The following is a 20886-nucleotide window of genomic DNA, read 5'->3' as shown; positions in this document are numbered from 1 at the left end:
ACGTATGGGAAACACCGTACAGTCATTTATAAATACCCAGAAGATACCACTATGTTAAATATAAGCATTTAAACAAGGGAAAAGTAATTTTTGTTTTTGAGAACAAAACATTCTTTTAAGAAAGATTTCAAGAGGTGAAAGTACATTTACACATAAGGTGGAGGGCAAAAGGCTACAGCCGGACGAGGCCCTTCCTCCCAAAGCATCTTGCACCCTAGTCAAGAGCAGCACACATCACAACATCAAATGAAAAGAAAAAAAATAGATACAATATTTTCTTATATCATGCAGAAAAGGAACAACATAGCTAGCACATTTTTTGAAGCCCCCCCAAAAAAACAAAGAAAATGCCATCGTAAGAGAGAAAAAAACATATACACTCACACATACCATCCGCTACCAGTTTCACCCTATTAATGTAAAAATCAGCAGAAAAGACTGAGAAAAGTGTGACATGCACACGTTTAATAGAGCCTCACAGCTCAATTAAAAGTGTAAACACCACAAGAAAGCCAAGTTTAACACAGAAAGTAACTCAACTTAAACATAAAAAACAAGCATTATTAAAGTAACAATCGCAAACGTAAACTCTTTCCGCGAAAATTACAGTCTGCTAACGCAGTGAAAACTGGGGATATCATTGTAGCAATACCTGAAGCAAATGTTTTTTAAACAGTTTTATGGGTTTCAACTCTTTAATAGCCACTTCAACCTCGCCGTTATTATTTAAAAAGTCTATGACCTCATATTGCTTCAACTGAATGTCATAATTCGTTCTAATTCTCTGCTTTCTGTAAAGTTTTTTTCTTAGGGGGTACGCTGTCTGAGGTGAAGATTCCAGATTCAGAAATAGGTAGGGGTGTTCATAAAATATGTGGTGGATATCCTGCGCGCGTGTTAAATTAACTAAATCGTGAATTTTTAAAATGCCCAAGTTTCTCTACTGTTGTTCTGTATTTTCTCTATTGGATAAATTCGCAATAGCCCTAATAGCTGTTTTTTGTAGTACAAGTAAAGAATTCAAATTTGAATTTGTAGTATTGCCCCAAATCAAAAGACAATAGTGCAAGAGGGACTGCACAAGAGCAAAATACAACTGCTTTTTAAGCCAACAGGGTAACAAACACTTAAGTTTCCATAAAATGCCGACAGAACGCGATAACGTCGTACATATGTGATTTAGATGATCATTCCATGACAATGCATTATTTAAAAAAACACCCAAGAAACGTAGTGAGGGGACCACTTCAAGAATAGATTCCCGAAATAGAAGCGCTGGAGCAAAATCTAACTGCTTCTTTTTTGCTCTAAATATTACGCATTTTGTCTTTTTGACATTTAGTTCTAGTTCATTTCCTCTTAGACATTTGGATAATTCCTCAAGCCACAAGTTTGCATTATTGGTAATGATTTCGAGGTAGGGTCCTGTAAAGAAAACACTAGTATCGTCTGCATAAAGAACTATTGATGGGGTAGCGGGTATATTAACTACGACATAATTATACAACATGAATAGAAGCAAACCCAAGATAGACCCTTGGGGAACACCACTCCGTATCGTTCCAAACCTGGATGCAACACCATTTACAATGGTGCATTGTTTCCTAGTATCTAAGTAACTACTAACAAGATCAAGTGATAAACCTCTTATCCCATAAAATGGTAACTTGCGGATCAAAATGTCGTGCTTAACAGAATCGAAGGCCTTCCTTAAATCTAGAAACAAACCAATGGTGAATAGTTTATTTTCTATGTTGTTTATTATCTCTTCCTTTTTACCATGCAGTGCCTTTTCAGTAGACTTTACCTTTTGGAAGCCGTATTGTTCTTTCACAATTACTTCTTTTTAATTTAAAAAAAATTATCAGGTGTTTATAATCACACTTTCAGCCACTTTCAAGAATACTGAGAGGAAAGAAATAGGGCGGTAATTTCCAAAATCACTACACTTACCGCCTTTGTGTACAACTGAGACTAGCGATTTTGAGTTTTTCAGGGAAAATACCTTTTGTGAGCATCTGACTACAGATTTGACTGAAAACAGGTGCAATTATATCTTCTACATATTTACCTGCTTCCGCTTTTATGCTGTCGGTGCCGGTTGAGCATTTATTTTTTAAAAGCCTAATGGATTGGAAAATTTCAGTCGGGGTTGTGGGAGATAAAAACCTTGTTGCCGAGTTGTTGTCAACCAGGTATGCTGTAGGGTCTACTTCACTCGAATAGTCATTTGCTGAACTGACTGTAAGGAAGTACTCATTGAATTTATTTGACAGAGGCACACCGGAATAAGAAGTACCGTCCGCTTGCATTTCAAGTTGGACTGTTTTATGGAATTTCGAAACCAACGAATTATAGGTTCTCCAAATTTGCTCTACTGATCGCTTGTCACTAAACATTTTGGCATAATAATTTTCGTTTGCTTTCTTGAGATCAGTGGTCAACCTATTTCTAGTCTGTTTATACAGGGACAGGGTATTTATATCCTTACTTTTGAGAAACTTGGCGAACAGTTTATTTTTATCTTTTATTCTTTTGCAAATTTTCTTATTTCGATTACAGAGTACAGGAAACAGTACATCTGTCATACATGAAAGGGATAAGATTCGCAAAAAGGCAATTGAATGCCTGACAAAGTGCCGCATCCTGTCCCAGTCAATAAAGCACACAAGGAGCATGTTTGGGACGTAAAAAAAAGTTAAAATCCTCTGTCTTCACGACTTACTAAAAGGGACATATCTATGCACGTCTATTTTTAAAGTCAGCCTCAGGGATGTGAACTAAAATGAAATTGGCAAAAAAAGAAAAAAAAAAGAAAAACAAAAAAGAAACACAAGAAAAGAAAGACAAATTTACTTTTCAAGCTTTAGTAGATGTGTGTGTGTATTTTCTTTTTAAACGAAATTACTGAGCGGCTTTCTTGCACCATGGTTGTAATGGCTGGATGAGCATTCAATAGTTTAGTGATCATAGACGTTAGCTTTTGTGTACCGTAGTTTGTCCGTATTCTCTCACAGCAATATATTATGCGTCCAAAGCTGTATGTATGCTGCCTTTGACAATGTGCATTGTGAAATGCGACCCCGTTAGATTTCAGTTTATCATATATGATCATCGCTATTTTTTAAAGATATTCTCAAACGTTAATATGTTGTGCTTGTGAAAGAATGGACTAGAATGCGTTCTAGGTTGAACGCCTTCAATTATCCGGATTATTCTCTCCTTTAGTTTATAAATGCTTCCTTTGTTTGTTTTAGTGGTCGTTCGCCATAATAATAGACAGTAATGAATACGCGAGTATACTAACGAGTAATACAGTTGTCTCCTTACCCAAACTGGCAAAAAAACATCTATTTTTTCAATTAGACCAATTGAGCGCGAAAGATCGGTGCGAACTTTGTTTATGTGGTATGTCCAGTCAAGTGTTTCATGAAAGGTAATACCAAGAAACTTTTGGCTTGCGACCCGTTCAATCAAACCTCCTCGAAATTTTGCTTGAATGTCATGGGGTATACTTTCATAGTCATGGGGTATACTTTCAGTGAGTAGTGTACCGGAGCAAGATTTACCTTCTATCATAAGCTCGGTGACGGTCTTTTTATTTGATGAAAGTAAAAGATCGTTTATGGTATTCCAAACTGCTTTCTGGTCATTCAAAATAGCTGCGAACTTATGTTCATAGTATTGTGTGCGTGCCCGTTTAATATCAGAGCCTAATTTATTTCTAAATTGCTTAAACCGCCGCAAGTAGTCGATTTGCTTTGTTTTAATGAATCTGCTAAATAGGTTATCTCTTTCTCTCATTCGCTTTAGAAGTGAAGCATCTATCCATGGCTTTCTAGCTTTTTTGTTCATTTTGAACAGTAGAAGCGGAAAAGCCGGGTCATACAGCTGTGCTATTGTCGACAAGAATGCTTCGTACGCATGTAGAGGTTCTGTAATTTGTAGTATTTCACTCCAATCTGTCGCAGTAACTAATGCCTGAAAAGTTTGAACTTTTTCAGCTGTAATCTTTCGGTACTAAGTGGGGTTGATTTTATTCCGTTCTGTTTTAGGTGACTTTATGAATGCAAAAATGGGAAAATGGTCACTAACACCAGGTATAACAACTACAGCACGTATTTCACTTTTACAGTTTGTGAAGCACAAGTCAAGAAGGGTTTCGGACAATTCTGTCACCCGAGTAGGCACATGTATTTTGTTCTCATAGCCAAAACTCAGCATTGTGTCAAGAAGGTTTTGTATGTTAGCACAGGTAGACAAAGTGTCTATGTTGAAATCACCCGTTACGGTCACGCGTGAATTTTGCCGTTCACAAAATTTTAATAATTCCCGAACAAAGTGTAAGAAGGATGACACAGTTCCGGAAGGAGGTCTACAGATTATTACTAGAAACAAATTTGCCGACCTCACCATTACCGATTAAAATCAGAATATACAACCGTATATTCTTTTATAACATCAAATTTCAGCCTGTCGTGGATATATATTGCCACGCCACCGCCTCGTTCATTTTCTCTACAGACTGTGACGCAATTGTAGCTTGTAAAAGGTACAGCATCTTCAAAGCTCGTGAACCACGTCTCGGTAAAAGCTAAGAATTTAAAAGTGTGTTTTAAGGTGTCGAGCAATAAGTCAACCGCTTCTTTTTTATTTCGTAAGTTTTGCGACTTTAGATGAAGTAATCACAGCTGTTTTTTGTCGTGGGAAAGATTTAGTTCCTGAAAGGAATCTGCATCGTAGTAACAGTATTTTTTGTCATGCGCCTTAGTGACGTGCTGATCAGATACGGGCTGTCATCTTTAAGTTTAGCGAATTTTTTCAAGGTCTTGCTCTGACGCGATTCTAATTACTTTATAACGTGGGGTGCGACGCACAAAAAGCTTTACATTTTTGTGCCATGTGAACTGATATTTCTTTTCGGTTGCTTTCGATTTCATTTTCCAGAAAAGTTCTTTATTGTACGCTGTGAGGTTTTCATTGAAGAAAATATCTGCGTTTGCTTTCCTTAATTCGCTTTTCTTCTCAAGCCACCTTTCTTTCGTAAGGCGAGACGTGAACCTGACAAACACAACGTCATGCTTATCACCTTTCTTTTCGTTCTTGGACGGCATACGATGAGCGGCCTCGATGTCCTGCTCGGAAAGAGGTGGAACCTCAAGATAACACGCTAGTTTGTTTAACTTTTCTAGAAGGTATTCATTTGTGTGTTGAGGAAAGCCGTGCACTTATAGGTTAAGGCGTATGCTGTACTGATCTAGTTCGTTGACCTCGGATTTGAGCTTATCCACTTCTTTTTCTCTAGCCTCAGCCTCAAGTTTCACGACTGGTTTTTTGGGGTTTGAAATGTCATCTGACTGGTGCTTCAGTTTTGCTATAACTTTATCATATTTATTTGACATAACCTTAACCGACTCAAATATGTTCTCAAAAGTTTTTTCAATTTTTTGCAATGCATCAACCTTTGATTTGATCGTTAGCAGTTCATTTTCCTTGCGGTGAATTTCTGCTATCTCTGAAGCAAAGTTCGTTGCTGAACCGGTAAATTGACCCTCTGAACAACTTCCAGCAATTATTGTGGATTTGCAAGTCGCGCATGCCCACGACTTTTTAGCCATTGCCGATTTCTTTTTGTAGGCATTTTTCGTTACCCCAGAACATGCACCAGCATGGTAATAACGTCTACATTCACAGCACATAAGCCATAAATCACTGTCGTTTATCTTGTCGTTGCAGTTTTGACACGTGTCACTCATGCTGTCAGTCAATTAAAAAAAAACACTTTACGCACTCAGCAGCAGAAGAAACCAAAAAATAAGATTCATTAAATGTGCTAGGGAGAGCAAGAGCCCCAACCTGCAATGTACAAGGCACATTAATCGCTGTGATGCCCCAATGGTGTCTCTACTGCTGCCGAGTGAGCAAGTGCTGTAGAACCATGCAGGAGACGTCCTTTTATAGAAGAGGAGCTACTTGTCCGCCAGGGGATTATCCTTGAGCCTTCGCTTGACCAATGGCTTGTTTCCTTTCTTCGGCATGTCTTCCAGCAGCCGCTGACCGTGATACCGCCGCTTTCTCCAATGTACAAGGCACGCTTTTAGAAGTCGCTGTGATGCCCCAATGGTGTCTCTACTGCTGCCGAGTGCGCAAGTGCTGTAGAACCATGCAGGAGACGTCCTTTTATATAAGAGGAGCTACTTGTCCGCCATGGGATTATCCTTGAGTCTTCGCTTGACCAATGGCTTGTTTCCTTTCTTCGGCACGTGCTCCAGCAGCCGCTGACCGTGATACCGCCGTTTTCTGCAATGTACAAGGAACGCTTTTAGAAGCCACTGTCAAGCCCCAATGGTGTCTCTACTGCTGCCGAGTGCGCAAGTCCCACGGCTTCTTGGCTTTTTTTTACATAGTGAAAGAAACCTCCGGAAAAGCCTTGAAATAATTGTTCCGAAATTTCGCCAAGAATACATCATATGCCAGGCTAGGATTGTTTTCACCATATACGTCTGACCAATTTTCTCTCAATACCAGGTCGCAGAATACGCCTAAAGTTTCGTCGTTAATTTTTCTATACGAGAAAGTATTTCTGGAAACCAAGGGTGTTATATTTTGGTTTGGGAGAAATACAGAAAAAAGGCAGATGATCACTGATGTCACTTTCCAAAACACCACATTCTATATCAGTCGAAACAAAATCTGTGAAACATAAATCTAAAATACTTTCTTTTTCTATAGTTATTCGTGTAGGTGCATTAACAACGTTTGTGCAACCTTCGCAAGCCATTGTGTTAGTTAGATTTCTAGCAGCATAACTTTTATAGAGCATGTATATGTTAAAATCACCTATAACGATAATATTTCTTGAATGGCATGAAGTGTGTTGTCCATATGCAAAATGAAGTTGTTAACGTTACCTGAAGGCGGACGGTAGATTAGCAGAACTATCTGATCCAAAGAATCAACAGCTATTATTTCATAATCTGCGTCTACCATTGAAAAGTTGTCTAAAAACGCAAAAGGAATACCATGACGAATGTAGAATGCAACACCGCCACCTTTTCGATTTGTTCGATTTATAAATACACTTTGGTATTCATCGAACTGGACAACATCAGAAGGATTCGTGTACCATGTTTCTGTGAACGCTAACATATAAAATTTATGCCCAAGGTATTCGAGGTACATACAAACATTGTCCGATTTCTTTTTTAAGCTTCTTGCATTCAGGCAAAAAAGAGAAAAGACCTTTTCTATCTGGGGTGCAATGCGAGATAGGTTAGTTTGGAATTTCTCAGTAGAGAAGTAAACGTCGACTGGAGGACTGACAGAGCCTTCTATTAAACGAAAAACTAAAAATCAAAACTAGGGCGACGGGCACTTATGACTGATTGTGTTCATCAGCTGCCAATAGCGCGGCATCTGTGCTGCCCGTCGCATTTTCATTCACAATTTTGCAGAAATCTGCTTCACTAGTGATGCGAAATTTAGGCTCTCCTGGGCGTTTACGCACTAGAATCTTACCATCTCTTTGCCATGCGAAAGCATAGCCCATTTCAGTTGCCCTTGTGCGTGTTAGCCACAGGAGGTGCTTTGTTTGAGGTGTCAGGTTGTCGTAGAATCGGAGTTCAGGTTTCATATTTTGCAATTCTTTACACTTTGCTTGCCAGTTTTCTTTCTTTCTACGTGAAACAAACCGCACCAGGACTGCAAACGGTGCATGCCGTCGATTTCCTGATCAGTCAGCAAAGGAAGGCTCAGATACCGGGCACGTCTTTTGTATCTATCTATTGACACGTCTTTTGAATCTATCTTGCTATTTCGTAGCGGATAGTGCGGCTTTTTACATCCGCTGTGACAACCCTGTTGGCGACACAAAGTACGCTCCCTAATTTCATTGATTGGCTAACTCAACGATACAAGTCTTTTGGCGAAGATATTTGGTTCTGGAGCCGTCAATGTAGGCTGGCTCTGCAAGCCACCCTTTTCTGCCTGCTTCCTAGTCTATCACAAGGACCCTTGCCGTGAAAAGTCGTGAAGAAATTTTATGTTGCTTCGAGTGAACGTTTTTGGTGCACAAAAAGAGATTCGCAAAGTTATTCCGAATTTTTATACTGCGAAGTCGCACCCTGCGTCAAATAATGTAATCTTATTAGGTCTTCTTTTTGTCTTCTGAGTTTTTTTTTTCAGAATATGCCGTTGAATTACATAAACCGTTCCATGGTCGTGATTGAGGGGGCGAGATGCGACACTGTAGGAAACACCAGAGGAAGAGTTAGAACCAGGTTCGTGATTATCCATTCCATCGCAGACAACAATGACTAGTAGCTTGAGAAGCGTTCCTGTGGAAGGACTGTGATGCGTCGTGCATGAAGTTATACTTTCCCCCGAAATCCATTAAGACAATTGCCTCACTTGGCGCAAGGGTGGCTTTCAAACTTTGAATATTATTGCACTTCAATTTGCTGATGTAATGGTGCCCATTAGTTTTTCCAGCCTTTCAAAACGTTCGTCAGGTAACATCGAAGTAAGAAAAACCACTCTCATTAGGAGACACTTTTCAGTGCACACCTACTTCTTGCACCTACTTTTATAACATTTGTGGTGTAGTTTGTGTGGAAATTGATCGGTGGCGCAACTTCGAGTAATCAGGAGCACTGTTAATTACTCAGTCTTGAATTCAAAGACTACAGACGGTCACAGCCATAATTTTAGATGCTGTATATTGTATGTTCAAGGCGTGTTTCTTCAGATTTATGTTCCGGTGGTTCGCACATACGCAAAAAGAATGGGTACCAGCCGATCTAGCATTTGCGCACCAAAGGGGGTCCAGAAGATCCTAAGGTTGAAAACGACAATTGCAGAATTTGAGTTTTCTTGCTTGCAGTGAACGAAACATTTTTGGTTGATAAATACGACTCACTTCGGCTTCCTCGGAGGACTTCTTTTGTTCCGCAAGGGCAGTACGATATACGGTTATCGCGATAGATATTCGTAAATAACATATTCACACTGGCCATCAGTGGGCAATTTCTTCTGGGATTAGAATTTTTTCGGAGCCCTTTCGACTAGCGAAGGCGCCTCGAAGATCGTACAGTTTATAGTCGCCATAAAGCACTGGCAGACTTGAAAGATCAGCCATAAATTTGGGCACGAAGCAAAGATCCCCTGCTTTTGCATCCCCGAATTTTTATTATGGTATTGGTTTTGAAGGCCGGATAGAAGGATCTTGTAATCATCTGCCAGTCTTACGTCATCACCGTGTGCTTGATTATACGCACAGTAATGTCAGTCTTGACGCTTACGTCTACCGTGCATTTTAGCAGTTTTTTCCTGTTTATACGCAACAATGCGAGAACGCCTCGCTGGACGCTTTTTTCCCCTTCAGCTTTTTTCCCGGCAGCTTCAGCGCATGTCAGTGGAGCTGTTTTTTTAGGCTCAATGCGAACAGCACAGAAAATAGGCCATGTTTAGAAAAAAGATCCTTTGCAATAGATCACATCGACTTCATCAACAATGTAAGAGAAAAATGGGGAGAGCATAATATTACGCCTACACCATGAAATTTACAGGCTAGAAAAAATCGTTTGATGAAACCCCACCGTGTTGATGGACCTAGTTAAAAACAACGAATGGGGGACACCTACCTGCGACTTCAAACAGCATGCTAAAAGAATTCGCGGAAGGGGTAATATTTAATATGCAAAGGTATATCTTTTGATCCGAAAGGGGTGCGACAATGCACTAGCATCACATCAAAACTTGTTTCAGCAAGCCTGGAGAGTGTATTTCGGAAGCATGACTGGGAACATTAGCCTTGATTATACACATGAAATAGTTGCACCATTTGAGGATTGCAGATGTCCCTTTATTGCTCCAAAAATATTCAGAACTTCAAAAATTTTTGTATAACTAGAATCACAGAGCTTCGGCGTGAGGATAAAGTTGTATTTGAATCAATCAATAATAATTATATTCTTATGAAAGCCTCTTCTTTGCATAGGTTGTGAAACGTTGCAACCAGTAGATCATAACTATATTGGCCAGATAGTGAGGGCTAACCCCAACCACATGAAAGAACTCTGGCACGTTGTATTGGGATGGACTCGGCAAACATTTGCAAATAGAAAGTAGGCTACCTCTTTCCCTAGACAGAAATTTACTCAATCAATGCATCCCGCCGGCGATTCCTACCAAGTGGAACCTTGGTGCCTTACTAAACAACTATAATTCCAATTAGAATCCGGCCAGGGTGAAATTGTGTGAATAGGGATAAGTGGAATACATAGGGAGAGGAAACTAGCAATTTTCTTTTGGGAGCACACCGGAGTAGAAGATATTATAGTTGAAATAAGAAAAAACTACATTTGGTATGGCCATGTATTACAACAAAAGGAACACAGGCGGCCACGATGGCAGGAACGTCAACCCTGAGAGATGGGGCTAGAAGGGGGACGGCGATTGACTCTATGGAGAGATCTAATAAAATTCCGAAGCAAAAAATGTACACAAACAGCACAGGACAGAAGCGGGTGGAAGTCAACAGCAAAGACTTTTGTACTGCAGTGGACCTAATCAGGCTGCAGGGGATCATGCTGTCTCACAAAATGAATGCCAAAACGAAATACGCGATTGCTGAAGAGTGCTGATGGTGTTGATGAAGCATCAGTGAAGTAGGAATCAGACAGTAATTTTTAATACATTCATGTGAGGTGGCACATAAAGGCGTGACCTTTACATGTTAACTCTCAGCTACCACTGATCTACCGAACAAAAGTATTCAATCAGGGAGAAAGAGAGTATTGCCATGGCGCTTGCCCTCAAGTTGCCCTCAACATGAACTCGGCTGGCGCCGAATCCGCGATACAGAGCATCCATCAAGCACTGCAATTTTTTTCATGGTTTGAAAACCTTCAATGTCTCCTCGTATGATAGGCCCTAAAGCGGCCAATGCATCACCACAAATCTAAGTACAAAAAGGGCACGAACAACAAGCCGAGGACTTCCTGTCGCGTACACCCCTCCGATAAACGAGCAAACCACACCACAGGTCTACGCACTTAAAACGCCTAAACAATCCTCAAGAAGCCTGGGTTTTCCCCAGCAGAAGCCTAAGACCCGCCAGCAGTGGAAAAACATCCGGATCTGAATCAGCCGCAAGGAATAATGATGCTACAGAAGCAGGGGCAAGGGATTACGAGTCCTATATCGTAAGCCTGGTCGTATTGCTACTGTGGTATATTTCTAGTGCAGCCACAGAGAATGCTAAAAACCCCTTACGGGTATGTGTATCAAAGGGGCCAAGAATCTTTTTTTAGTGCTACCACGAAACGACCTTAGCTGGTCATAATAACGGAAGAACACGTACGAAAAGCTATCCAGCCTTCGAACATGGCCTTGCAAAGTAAAGTCAATTATTATAAATGCACAGAAATTCCCGGTTTTCCAGTCACTAAAGCCAAAAAGACGTGCAAAACCTGCTGTCACAAAGTTGGTCCAGAGACGTTTTTCTTGTCAATTTGCTGAAACCAAGATCAAATACATGCTGTACAAAAGGCTTTCGCGCTGTGCATTCCAGGAATACCGTGTCAGAGACAGCGCGACGTACATCATAAGCGAGAACTTCATGGAGACTTTGTCGGTTTTGGGCCTGTATACAAGAAGGTTACGCGGTACCAATCGGCAGAAAATATCAAGAAACGTGACGGCAGAAATTTAAAATATTGCTTGCGGCATTTACAAAAGGACACGAAGAAAGGGATGCTACCCTCCCTTAAATGCTCTTGTATGTCACCCTAACGTCAACCACGACCGAATTTGCCCTATTAGGCTTGTTTATCGCCGCAATCACTGGTTTCTATTGAACCTTCACCTAATAGTTATCTTGATGTGAACAATTGGCCTTATATGAAGTACACGCAAAAGCGTCGCAGCAGCCTAAAGGAGACCTTTGGAGACGCAGCAACCCCTGTATAACGCACGCGTTGATCAGAGGTTGTAGTACAATAAATTTCCACGTGAGGGTTTATTTTCCGAGTGTCACCTGGTTTTATGTGAGACAATTCTATGGAGCGCTGCCGAAAAAGGGAGTCCTGCTAACTTGAGCGACAGATTTGAATGCCTTACCAAATGACAAAGCTCATATCTAAGCTGGTCTATCGCCGTCGTAACTTAGCAAGGAGTACTGTTGGGCTAGTTGGCAAGATATCATTAGGATAATATTCCCGTTCCAGTTCTTTGCGCTGTAGTATTCTAATGCCGTCATAACCTTGCCCGAAGGAGGAAAACGGGTCATATAATCATTAATGACGATGAAAGTATCACAACCACCCCTCTGGCTTATAGTGGTAGCCTCATGGTTGTGAATCATATGTTCTTCGGTGCACTACAGCAAGAAGGGTCGAGCAGAAAAACCCAAACAACGTGCATTCGTGCCCAACCCGAAGGGGCAGGCTTCCTCCACCGTACTTTCTCTGCTGGCCCTTCTGGGACATTTTGGGATCAATCCTGTTTTCGGGAATGGGCAGTGCAGTAACACCGCCCTACGTATGACAGTAGTAGAAAGTTTATTTTGTCCAAAAGTTGCCGCGATTGTACCACAGAGTTGTTCACTCCGTCATCTATATTGTGCGACCACCGATTTTTTTGTATCTTTCTGTCTTCAGCCATTGAGGTGAGGTCTTGTTGAACGAGGGTAGCTGGACAAGGGATGACAGCTTCCCGCTGTCGGCAGAATGCTATGTTATGAAGGATGGGTTTACTTCTACATGAAGCTTGTATTACAGGACATTAACAAATAAGGGGAAAAGTGAGGCTGGTTCTATATAACAGGAGAAACAAGCGTCGTTACATTCCGCAGGATTTTTGAGGGGCGTGGCATGTGGAGTGGGGAATGATAATGTTTTAAGTATGCTGAAAAGTGCTGCAATCCGGATAGTATGCTATTTTTGGCGTGGAAGGAAAAAGGCCGGACGCAACTGGTAATTGCCGCGTGTTTTTATGAAACCATAAAAGTTGTCATTATACCCAAAATTTTACGGATTTTATTAGGGTTCTTATGACACCTTCGGCGAACCATATCTGTAGCCGTCTCATTCGGTCTCTGATTTTTCATTTTCCACAGTGTGCCGTGGACCCGAAGATGCTGATGGTGTTGCTATATCGTTTGGGCCCTTATAACAGGCTTGCTAAGGTTCTAGATGATACCGTTCCATTAAGAAAAATTATTACGACCAATGCGAAACCTGTTAAATAGTTGGATTCGATTTGTGGGCTACGGTTACACAGAATTCCATTTCTTGTGCATCGGTGCAGGATGTGGTAGAGATGTGGTAGTGAGACTATCCTTGGAGTCAACCACGGCAAGTATCGATTCGTTCCTCTGTTGATATATGGTTGCAGCGGTGTATACCGCCGCAGGGCCTAGGGCCTTTTGTTTGGTAAGGGCTTCACGTTGCTTCACGGCGTTCTTTACTGTGGATGCGGTGTATTCGCATGGACGCAGGATACCCTCTGATGACATTCTTCAGAGGAGGAGCAATGGAAACTCGTAGCGTGTAGTGTGCCGGTTGTGGACCGAGGCCTAAAGCCGTCAGGATTCAACGGCTGGCAGAGTTGCCAGAGGGACTCTCTTACTGGGCAATTTGCTGTGCCTGTAAAAGTTCGGAGAGGGTATTACGTAGTCAGAGGTGCAAGGGCTTAGCAGTTGAACAGCTGTTTCCAAAATCAAGTTTTGGAAACAGTATGCCAAAACGTGTATATAGAACAATCATATCTGCTGATCCAAATTATAAAACGGAAGTTATCCGCACAATTACCATAGGGTGGGCTGGTTTCGGGAACAATAAGAATATCTTAACTACCGAGTTTCCACTGTCCCTCAGAGACTCTGTCTTTAACCAGTGTGTTGTACCAGTAATGACGTACTGGGCAGAAACTTAGGGTCTCACTTAGCTACTCGAAAGGAAACATAGATCTGCGCAACGGGAAGGGAAAAAGAGAATTCTAGGGGTCCCGCCAAGGGATAGGAAACCCGTCCCAGGGATTGGAGAACAGACAAGGGTGGAGGACGTTATAGTTCAAATTAGGCAACGGAAATGGTCATGGGCGGGAAATATAATGCACATGACGGACAACAAGTGGACCATCGTTTAAACATACTTTCTTCCCATAAACTGCACTTGCAATAGGGGTCGGCCGAAGGGAAGATTGAGAAATTAGTTGCTCAAATTCCGGAGGAAAACATGAATACAAGTAGCACTCAATAGGCATAGTTAGACATCTTTGGGAGAGGCTTTCGTCTAGAAGTTGGCACAACAGTGCTGCTGCTGATGATGATGGTGATGAATTTGTAATACACATGCGAACAACATCCTCTTCAGCTCAGGAAACAAAACGTGAGACGAAGTACAAGAATACAACTACCTCCGACAGATGGTTAGTGCTGACCAGAAGCAGGATAGAGAAAGCCAGGGCAATATAGGTGTAGGTTAAGCAGCAGTCGGTGAGCACTCCGAAATAATGAAAAGTAAAGTGCCTCGGTACTTCAAAACCAATATCTACAACCAGTGCATATTCGCGGTAATGATAAATGGATCCTAAACATGGCGCCTTACTGAGCAACTAGAAAGTAATCTGAGCTCGGCTCAACGAGCCATGGAACGAATAACAATAGAAGTAACACTCATAAAATGAAACGAACTACTTTCACCAGAGAGCGAACTATAGTAGAAAATATCATACTTGAAATATAGAAAAAGAAAGAAGCTTCGGCTGGCCATGTAGTGAGGTGAACCGAGAACCGGTTGTGGTAACACATATGGATACAAGAGATGGGTCTAGAAAAAAGGAACGGCAGGGAATTCGGGTCTCAACAGTCGACTTGAGCAGCGCAGGACACGAGCCGTTGGAGGTCATTGAAACAGTCCTTCGTCCTGCCGTGTACCTGAGAAGAATGGCAACGGTGGTCGTGGTGGTGATGATGATGATGCGTATGAACTGAATCCATTTTGTAGCCTAAATTGCTTTTCTGTAAAGCCCAACTTTTCTCTCACTTATTTCTTTTTAGTTGGGCTGAAGACCGTTCTCTGTAGCCTTATATTGTCCCCACCTGCCATGGTTCAAGTCGACAGTAGCAATATTGCAAATGAATAAATATAGATTGCATGGAGTGGAAATGTGGCGCTATACATAAAATACACGAAACTTCAGGAATGGCTTGTTCACTTTTCTTAATATTTTCTATAAAGTAAAGGCAGTTTACTAAGGAACAAAATTATAAACACCTGATATCGCACAAGATTTCAGCAGCCATGTTATTAGGTTACTTTCAGATGCTATTTAGGTATATTATTGCTGCTTATTGTGTCATACATACGTTCAATGACAGGCTGAACAGCCGTTAGAATCTTCGAAGCAAGATTATAGTCGCATGAATATTTTAGATTGTAGCTGCAAAAAACCTCTACAAGAGGTAAATTTTCACAGCGATCTATTTTGAAAACCGCCGGTTTTTGTGTCCGCTGTTAGAAATGCCGAGAATTTAGCGAGCGCGTCTACGTGCGCGCGTGTCTACCTGCAACCGCCCGGACGTTAACAAAACCAACACAATGCCTAGCATTGTGTGTGCCAGCCCGCGAGGGTTGTCCAGCGTCCCATGCATACGTTCGTCGAACCAAGCATACACAGTTGGGTACATTTGCCATAATTTGCAAAAAACTCTAGCTTTTTCCATTTTCGTGGCGACATTTGCTCGGAACGAGAAAGATACAGCATTGTCTACGCGCGCCTCCGGCAAGATGATGTTTATTGGCCATCACTTCAGTAAAAATGAAGATGATCGCACCTATAGCAACAATAACGGTCGTTGTGTTAGCTAAGAAGGAGCAATTCGGCTGTAACCACAGATTTAAACCCTCGTTATAGTCTTAAAGCATGCTTAGGGCTTCGCTGCTCTCGTGTTTTAGCGATAGTGTGAACTCCATTTTTTAATAAAATCATCACCGTGTAGTTCCGCACGTGGCTCAGCAAGAACGCCTTACGCACTACGTTACGTGACTCAAAGGCTGCGTCTGGAGCGCCTGCCGTGAAGACCCTGAAAGTCCTTCGAAAGCATTTTTCTAAGAACTTTACGAAAAGCCCCCAGGGGGATGAACAAGCAATACCGTTTCCACGTGGGCTCCCGAGTGTTGTATAGTGTGAGCAGAATTTCGGACCGAGGATACCTGGAAATCCCTCACCGCGGTCAGTTAGGGTGCCTGCCACGCAACCGCTACGTTTTTGTGGAGGACGCGCTCGTGTTTTCCTCATTTGTTCCCATGAATTGCACTTGGGCGAGCTAAGCCTAACGTCGCTTACCGCGATAGGGCTGCTCAGCTGGCCCCGGGCAGGCCTAGCGCCACTGGTAGGGTTTCCAACCCCCGCCACGCCGGCGCTCCGTGCCAGGCAGGATGGCGTATACTGTGGTAGGGGAAGATATTTTTCCGGAGGAATATAACGAGCAGAAGCTGTGGTCTCCCGCCGTCAAGGTACACGGCCACCTGTTCGCGAAGAAGAACTCGGCGGAGCAAAAATGCCACGAAAGAAACCCAGAAAAGAATGAACTACCCAATCAACAGAAGACAACCATTACCACGCCTTCCGATATCCGATTACAAGATAATTTACTAACCGCGAGGAGGCCTGGATTTCGCCCTGTGAACGGCGGCATGCTGTTGCAAACGTTCTGCCGGTGTGCCTTTGTGGATTTCGCAATTACTCGCACAGAGGACCAGTTGCGTATTAAGCCCTTCAACAACTCTTTCGCCATCAGGACTCCGTCCGAAGAACGGATGAAGTGATATGTCGAACTCCAAGAACTGCAAATCAAGGACCAGAAACACCCATTCAGGGCATACGTGGCAGCCCCGGACGACGCAATCAAGGGCATCATCTACAATGCTGTTTACGACCAAATCCAAGACGAAATCTTCGAAGACATCATAAACCTCAACAAGAGCAAGAACTACACAATTGCCGATGCCAGGCAACTAGGCAAATCCAAGTCGATGCTTATACCTTTCATCGGACGAAGGAGGTACACGGAGAAATCATTGTTTTCGTTTCGATCTACACCTGCTACACCTTTAGGGTGAAAGTGGAGACCTGTTTCATTTGCCGACGAGCAGGACACAGGGCGGACGTGTGCCCGAAGGAGAAGACAGGATTGTGCCGCAGTTGCGGAGAGCAGCACCCCAACAAAGAACAACCGGGCTGCACACCCAAATGCATCCTGTGCAATGGAGATCATTTCAGGGGCACCAGGAAATGCAAGCAGCGTTTCAAGAAACCCGGCCATTTCAAGGGAAGGACGTCTTTCAGTGCCGAGAACCCGTGGCAACTGGGACAGCAGCAGCAAGGACAGGCGAGCGAGAGCATCCCCAGTCCAGAAGCCAATTCAGATCGAGCTCCAGGACAGGAATAAAGCACAGCAGAAGCCGCTCTGACTCCTTCCCACCCCTCCGGAGGTCCGAGACCAAGGAACGTCCAAACCAGGTGAGGTGGAAGCCGGAGGACTCTCAGTTAGAGAGAGAAAACACGGAGCTCAGGGGACCACTTAGTCGGCAGGAAAAGGAAACGACAGAAATTAAAGAATTGTTACGAAATTTACTCTCCCTGAAAGACATGTCGCCTCCCCCTGTAATTAAAACCTCGCCAACACCAAGGAAAAATATTTCGCTACCTCCTTCCGCGACGTCCTCGCGAGAACCCGTCACCGCTGCGCTGTACCCCAATCAAAACGAAAAAACTGAGGTAATAGAGGCAGATGAAACCCCCACGTTAACGTATTTATTCACTTTTATGCAAAAGCTTGATGAGAGACTGCTGGTTACCACTGACAGGAACAGAGCCGAATCCCAGAAGTGGATGAGTGCGTTGTCCACACGCATAGAGGCTATTGAGGCCAGGCAAAGCTACATGGAAGCTTGACAAAGCCAGACGGAGGCTAGCATTGCGGCCAAGCGGATCACCGAGACCCTCCATGATCCCATCAACCCCGACGCAACACATACTCAAATACAGAGCGTAATTCATCTTGGAGGGGGACCATAAAGAAGTCAAAATATGGCAGTGGCCTGCAAAGAATTCTGCCATAAGCGGGAGAACCTGCAGCAACACATTCAAAATATAAACAGCTTCGAGGCCCCAGACATTATTGCTATAAAAACAATCTAGCCAGAGTCAAACTCAGAAATTATAAAGCTTATGAAATATCCGGAACGCAAAACCCACGGTTCACAGGAATCTCACAGCCATTGATCCCAAGATTGATATAGTAGGCGTAGACTGCCTCCTCGTCGAGATAATTCCCCACGCGAGAGGGCGCGTTAGCCTATTCCTGCTTAATGTAATAGCTCCCCAAAAAGAGCCCCACCCCCCAATCGTTGCGGCCATAAGCAGGACTCTCCGACTCTGCGGAACCAAACCTCAGGTAGTAGTGGGAGATTTCCACGCATGAAACATTAGTTGGGGATACGGAAAAAACAACAGAAAGCGAAACGCATTGTGGAATTACATATTTGGCAAGGAAAGTGAAAAACACAGCGCAAAGAGTTGGTAGTGACCACTATATAATTGAAACCGTTATTCCCGTTTAATCCTTAAAAAGAAAGGGAAGGAAAAACATTATAATAACAGACTGGGACTAGTTTGGGACACCAGGCTCACAAACTGCCGATGAAATAGAAAATCTCGACGACTGGATTCACCAGATAGCGAACGATGTCAAAGCTGCAACTGAGTCAGTCCCGGTTACAACAGAGATGCCGTCCGTTGATAGCAGGCTATTACATATGTGCCAGGCTCACGAGAGTCTCCAAAAAATATGGCTCGAACAAAACACAATAAGAAACTCAAAATCAAAATCGCGCATCTGGTAAAAGACATGGAACAATATACGAAAAAACTAGTGCAGCAGCAATGGGGGCAAACCTGTGATCAGATGAACGGAAACCTACATCTTAAAGATACATGGCACCTGCATAGGTTCCTAATAGACCCGGAAAACTGCAAGTCGGCACACCGTAAAAACATTGAGCGATTCATCCATGGTCATCCGCGGGGAATAAGGAACTCCTACAGGCGCTCAAAGACATGTACCTAAACACATCTAGTCCTATAGAACTTCCAGTTTACACGGGCTCCTCAAATCCAGAGATGGATGAGATCTTGACAGCAGAAGTTAGGGCAGCAGTGCACAAACTACGCACCTCTTCTGCCCCTGGGGCAGACAGAGTCACAAACAAATAAAACTCTAAAAACCTAGATGATAGCTCAATTGAGGCAATCACTAAGCTTTTCAATCATCGCTGGAAAAAAGGAGAGCTCCCGCTTGCTTGGAGGCATGCCTAAGTGGCATTTTTTCTTAAGTTAGGTAAAAGCCTGGACATTCAAAATCTGAGACCTATCTCACTCACGTCTTGTTTAGGGAAGTTTTCTGAGCATATTATCCTTAACAGGATTCAAACACACATCGAGAAGCACCATCTCTTTCCAGACACTATGATAGGTTTCAGACCCCAGCTTTCCACACAAGATATCATGCTCAGAATATCCGAAGAGGTGCTAAATCCATTACATAATAAACACACCCGTTGATTCCTCGCTTTGGATTTAACTAAAGCATTCGATAATATCGAGCATGAGGCGATTACGGCAGCATTGTCAGCCCTACAGGTCGGTGAGCAAACCCTTAGCTACATCAAGGCTTTCCTGTCCAACAGGGCAGCTGAAATTCATTTCGGGCAGCTCAAGTCCGACCCTTTCACCCTTGGCAGCAAAGGGACTCCGCAGGGTTCAGTGCACTCCCCTTTGCTATTTAACATCACACTTATACCCATGACCAAGCTGCTAGCGACAGTACCTAATTAGTCCCACTCCCTGTACCCTTACGATTTACGTTGTGGACAACGAAGGGCAGCGACGGAGAAATAGAGTACACATTGCAAACCGGAGATGACATTGTCTCGGAACAGGCTAGGGCTATAGATTTATCTTGCTCTCCTAAAACGTCAGAGCTCCTGGTCATGCGTTACGCGCCTGGGAGACAAGCCAAGGATACACCAGTCCCAATAGAAATTCCTAAGAATAACGCACTAGTACCCGAAGTTCAAACGATCAGGATACAAGGGATGTACTTGCAAAGCAATGAGAAAAATGCCACCACGCTCAGTAAACTGACAGCTTGCGTGCATCAGACGAAACGTATAATTCGCCGCATAGCGAACAAACAAAGGGGGATGTAATAGACCCCACGAGGCTATCTCAAGCCCTTTTTCTGAGTCGCTTTTTTGTCTACACCATTCCACATCCCAGTTTACACAAGTCGGAGAAGGAGAAAGTAAACTGTTTGATTAGGCAATCGTAAAAAGCAGCTTTGCACCTACCGAGGTGTACTCCGACTGATAAACTTCTGAAAATGGGCCTACACAATACCCTCGAAGAAATAATAGGGGCCCATAGAATCACTCAATGTGAAAGATTATCGAAGACTCCGACAGGACGGTACATCCTAAAGGATAAGTATATCCTATGAAGGAACACAAACAAAGGAGAACACGGTCCCTAGAGATATATTTCAGCACCTCACTATTAACACCATTTCTAAAAAATGCACCCCATTCACCAGAAGAAAAGGATAAACACTAGAGCCAAAGCACTCGAAAAACTGTTTTATCATTGCGAGAGGAAGTCTACGTGGATGCAGCTGAATACAAAGTGCCGGAGGCCTTTGCAGTTACAGGTGTCGATAACAAACTCAAGCACATATCACCGCAGCCACTGTTTATGGCAGGCGGCTGGAAGTACTGGAAGGGGCTGCAATTTCTGTGGCAATTATTAGTACCAAAGCAAAAT

The sequence above is a fragment of the Haemaphysalis longicornis genome, unplaced genomic scaffold, assembly GCF_048455015.1.
Source record: "Haemaphysalis longicornis isolate Haplotype H1 unplaced genomic scaffold, Haemaphysalis longicornis Haplotype H1 scaffold_5, whole genome shotgun sequence".
Lineage (NCBI taxonomy): Eukaryota > Metazoa > Arthropoda > Arachnida > Ixodida > Ixodidae > Haemaphysalis > Haemaphysalis longicornis.
This window is presented reverse-complemented; position numbering follows the sequence as displayed.